This window comes from Elaeis guineensis, chromosome 2, assembly GCF_000442705.2.
Source record: "Elaeis guineensis isolate ETL-2024a chromosome 2, EG11, whole genome shotgun sequence".
Lineage (NCBI taxonomy): Eukaryota > Viridiplantae > Streptophyta > Magnoliopsida > Arecales > Arecaceae > Elaeis > Elaeis guineensis.
This window is the reverse complement of record NC_025994.2, coordinates 100053153-100059152: the sequence shown is the minus strand read 5'-3', so window position 1 is coordinate 100059152 and position 6000 is coordinate 100053153.

Here is a 6000-nt window from a genome sequence, read left to right as displayed (position 1 = left end):
CCTAAATCCTATCTGTTGTCCACCCACGTTGTTTGCTTTCGAGCAGATAATTTGTTAGAAACCCACCAATAGTCATTGTCTCCCTTAGCTGGCCCTAGCCTGACCCTCATTTTTGAAACTTGGACGCTTTGGCAGTCGCAAGACTTTCCGTCTCCATCTACAAATCAATCGTGTCTTTTTATTTTCGAGCGGACGAGCGCGGAAAAGGATCGGGGGAGCTCACGGGATCCATACCCGCGTAATCTTGCTCTTTTCGGTGGGGTGGGTTGGTTCGATGCATGACCGAGTACCGGATCCCGTGGGGTGCCGCCGGTGTCCACCTCCTGGAACCATCACGAGCCATGGTTTTTGGCACATCGGGTTGGCCGTCCTTATCCCTAGTCTATGAGCCGATGAGCTTTTTCCAGGGTGGGTTGCTTCTGCGGTCCTAGTACCTTTCTTTGCAATCCGGACATATCCGTGAAATGACAAGATTGATGCGAACGCTTCGATCATACACACAGCTAGCGGATAAATGAGCTATGTAACACATTTGGAAGGAGAAACGTGAGCTATTCTTAATCAGAACTTGCAGAGGGATCCGCTAGTTTGAATCATTGGGAGCTATGGCAAGTGCAGGCACCTACGAATTGGGTTTGTGTCCAACACAAGTAGCATGGATGTTCTGGAGATTATTCAAGGAGGATGGAGGCAAAACTAAGGCAATGCTCAAAGATTGCATTGGGTGTATTATTTGAATTATTTGATAATCTGAATTATCTACAATCTGGATAGATTATCAGTAACGTTGATTACTATATCTGATACATGCAAGTAATACTGTAGTAAAATTATTAAGAATCTTAATTGACATATTTGCTATGGCAATCAGATTACTGATAATATAACATCAAATTTTTAAAATATTCTTATTATTAGTTAGTATTTTAAAATATTTATTTAATTTTTTAACGATAAAAATTATTATATAAAAAAATTAATTTTTTAATTAAATAATTAAATTATTTAATTTTTTATTATTTTTAATACTTATTATTTTTATTTTTTATTTTAATTTTTTAATTTTTTTTTCTTCTCCTTCCCCCACACATCACACCCCGACCCCCCTCCGCCCACTCTCGGCCGTCCGACACCACCCTCCGATCATTCGTGCCTCCTCCCACTCTCTCATATTGCCCCCTGGCCCTCCGGCGAACCCGCACCCTGCACCTCCTGCAACCACCTCCATCACTGCTCTCACCCATCTACGTCGCCACCCTCACCCATCCCATCGGAGGCTGAACTGGTGGAAGAAGGTCGTGAGGGTCAGGAAAGAGATGGACGTCCGACTGTCTCCTTTTTCCATGTGCAGTCATCCCCTTGAGATCGCCAGATCTCAATAGACCAGCGGTTTCCCCTTGATTGCCGATGCTGTCGTCAAGGAGATGATGGTGATCCGTCGATTGGCTGATTTTCGACTGCCGCTCGTCGGATTTTGTAGAGAAGGACATCAGTTTTGGCCCCCTCTCTTTCTGCTATCCATCGTGAGGAAGAAAACCGTGAGATGGGTGATGGTGGTGGAAAAGACGACGGCGAGGGCCACGATGGCAGCATAGGAGGTGACCCTGCCACCAAAGGTATGGGCGAGCGATGGGTGGCGCCGTGCAAGGAAGGGGGAGGGGAGGCATGGGTGAGCAACGGATGGCACCGTACTAGGATGGGGAGAGGAGAGGAGGGCAATTTCGTCCAAAAATTTTATTGCAAGATTACCAAAATAGTGATAATCTGGATAATCATATCTTTCCTTGATAATCTGAACTACTTGATAATCTGGATTACTAATTCAAAAGACATATCAAACGTGATAATCTGATGGGATTTCTCTAAATTGTCAGATATCTAAATAGATTGTCAGCTACCAAACACAACATAATTATTTTATTTTTATCCACACATTGAAAAAATTTCTTTTTCCACCTATCCATGAGGCATCGCAAGGTGTTTTCTTTTTCTTTTTATTTCTCTCTCTCTCTCTCTCTCTGGTTTTATTTTTTTTTTATTTTTTTTGTTTTTTGTTTTCTATTTTTTTTTTTTTTTGGATATCAGATAGGATGCTGACCTCTGAAGTGCCAGCTAGCTCTTGTAACGGGGCACACCATCATGAACAGGGATCTGCATGAGCTTGGATCAGACCAAAAAAAAAGTTAATCTTACTAGGTTGATTTGGATTTTGTAATATAATATATTTTAATATATACTATATATTATGTATAATAATATTTATATAATAAAACATATTATAGAATATATGGATATAAATCAGTAACTTAGCCTAAAAAATTGTAATGCAAAATAATATGAATAAATTATTTTCTTGTCTCAATATTTTATTGAAAATATTTATTCAGAAAAACATATATTTCTGTATAAGTTTTTTTTTAATCTTCAAAGAATATCCTATTTTTAAAAAAATTTTGGAGGAGAAGATATTTTTTTAAAAAAAATTATTATGTTTTGAGGTAAAGGTATAAGTTTCTTGATCCCCACACTCCCTTGCCGGCTGATATGTTTGTGGATCAGCATGGTTAACGCATATCTTGCCAGGTCATCCAAGCAGGCATGCGGAGTCTGCTGTGCGTTCTGTATAATTTGTTGGCCAATCTTGTTACTTGACTTTGCCCCATCCACAGCCCTCCTAACAAATACATGTAACCAAAATCACTTTTGGCCCTTACAAAAGAAAAGGTGCATAATCTCCATCAGATTAGCCAAATCGTAGGACTCCATTTTAGCATGTCATAACTCATAAAGGCTTTCTCAATTTAAACATGATACATAAATAATATCTTTTCCAAAAACATGTGAATTTACTGATCTGACCAGTTGTACTAGAACCTAACAAGATTTGATGAATGTTGGACTGTTAGAAAAGGCATCTACCTTGTGTGATTGCTTGCATGTATAGGTCTGATAAAGCAATGAAAGATTGTTTATGTTGTCCTTATTCAATCTAATGTTCATAAAATCATGGTGAAAGCTTCAAGGCGATCTGGCAAAATCTTCTAAAATATGCGTAGTATTTAAGTTAACTGGTGTTTAGAATCATTAATTAGCAAAAAGTAACAGGACTCTTCAACAGGACATGAAATCGAGAATATAAAATCAGGAATCTCATAAGAAAAAGCTTAGGCACCAAACCAACAAAGTGCCTTTGCGCTACTTCAACCTGGGTTAATGTTAAACCCCCCGCGTCTACCAAAAAAAACTTGGGCACCCACTGAAAAATATCAGTTTCGGAGACGAATTTGAATGGATAGGTGGCCCTATTTTTACTAAATGGACGAATTCAATGATTGAATACGTCATCTCAGTATCATCAAAAATCAATGGATCATATGTTATTTTCAAATATCATATTCAAATTGGTAGGATATATTTTATTTGATAGACATTCGTATCTTGATATTTAATTATAATTTAATATTTATTGTGATTTGAATTTAAAATAAAATAATTAAAAAAAAAAAGAAAGGACAGAATCCGGATATACCGGGCATCGTTCCAGTTTCCGTCGTCATATAAAAGAGCTCTAGCTTTGTCTTTGCTCAAGCCAACATTTATTTTTTTGTTTGTTTTTTAACGCAAATCAAGCCCCGACGGCAAAGCATTCTTTGTACGTACTGTTGGTGCGGCGACCTCCCAAGCTTCTCGAGATCATCAGAAGTCCATTCGGTCAGGTGTCTAATTGTGCTCAAAAAATTCCAACCATATGTTTTTTCAGGGCTCTTAGATCAGCGGGACAGATCCTCATCGCTTAGTCAATTAATCCTCTTTCTCATCTTTCAACCGATTAATTATATATTAGTTCATGTCTACACCGATTGGCACCAACTAAATTACTGTGATTCAATCCGATTGGTATCAACAGATTTGGATCTGATCGACATTCGATCGATCAAGATCCATGAGACTTGACCGCCACGTCAAAGAATTTAATCAAGACGATATTTAACCGATTTCATTTGACATACTACCTACGATTAGTTTGTAACATTCGACATCTACCTAACTATTTTTTTGGGACCATATTGATTATCTAAATCGATGACGGCTATTCGACTTAAGCATTGACACGAATGTGTAGCATAATTATTGCCTACGAGTGGTCCATTACTCGTATTTAACGGTAGTTAATGAGATAACCGTTCATTAAATACCATAACTTTAACATTTCGAATATTAATGGATGAGAGGCATCATCTATCCTATAAAAATATCAATAAGCAATGGGGACCGGTTAAGATTTCTTAAGATAAGCTTTCGTTCTCAATTTCGACTCTCTAGCTGTTCTTTTTTTCCGACTAACTTAAATATTAAAAGATTTTCCGTCGGATAATTTTTAACAAATAAATTTTTTTTATAAATTTTTTGTCGTTCACCGTTTCAACTTCAGACACAATAACTGAACTTCCGGCTAACTACCTCATCGGAGGCAGGCTGCAACAGCCACCAACTAATTCCTCCAATAAATGGTACCAAAATATAGTTATACGCTTGATCCCTGTCCTAAAAACAAAAAAAAAAAAAAAATATATATATATATATATATATATAAACACACACACGTGCACACATATATATTATATGTAGTTAATGGTATATTATTGTGACTCAAAAGAAATGCTTTCCTCTTATTTGGCTGCAAAATGCTTTCGTCATCGCCAAGGATTTTGTTAACTAAAAATTTTTGATTTTCTAGGATGTAGTTGTCTTAGACTATAGTATTTGTTCTGTGAGAATTGTTCCTTGTGCACACCCCAACAAAAAAAAAATAATAAAAAATAAAGGCTTGCTGACTGTTTAGGGTGCCATCCAAACATTTCTTATAGAAAGGAAAACTAGTAAGGAGGGATTATAAATAATAAGACTAAATAATTTAAATTTTTTTATCTTTCCTATCATGCTTTTTGTCCGTAAACTAGTTAATTAAAATATTTTCTCACCAACTCATGGTCAATCAATCATAATTATAATCACAAGTTTTCTCATAATTTTAAAGTGGGAGGGATCATAGGTTCATCATTTCAAATTGTAATATCTACTATTATTTTACTATATTTATTCTTTAAACATAGTCGTAATAATATTCTTCATTAAAAAATACTAATAGAAAAATCTAACTTACTATTATTTGCAGTTCTGCATCATTGCAACATTTTTGAGGATAAAGAAAAGGCTAAAAACCACCATACAATTATTACAACTTTTTAATTTCTTTTATCATTTTTTTCATGCTATCAATCTTCATGATTTATTGATCTTTGATCTCTATATGTAAAAAGAAATGATATGTTTCAAAACACATCTTGTATGCCAAAAATTTTCTTATCTTGATCAAGATTTCAACTCTTGATACTCTTTGATGCGATATAATTTAAGTTTTGAGCCTAATTATTTTAGTTGATGTAAAGGAATATTTATGAAGAGAGTAGATAATATGACTATATTGGCCATATTTTTCTAATTATATTTTTCTTCTCAATTTTCTTTTTAGTTGATAAATATTCATATCAAATTCTTAAAATTATATAATATTTAATATATTTTATTAATATCAATAAAAAATTTTAATTATATATATATATATTTTATGTATGTGTGTGTATCCATTTAATTTAATTATGTATATGGAACAATCCAAGATCTCACCCAAAAAATCTAGCTGAAATGCATTATTTCTTGGTTTGTATAAGTATTTAAGATATTCTCGATACATAATCAATGTGGAATCAAATATAAGGTCATATCATTCCTTACATACTCTTCTTATTTAAGTCATGAGATTTTTCCATCAATTCAAAAGCATTCACAAGCACCATAATCAGCCAATAGTCAACTCAAACAAACCCATGCTATAACAGGCTCCGATAATATTTTAACAATTCAGGACCTTACTTAAAAATGCTAGATCCTATATATACACACGTTGTAGTGCTGCTAATTTACATAGGTCATGGGCTA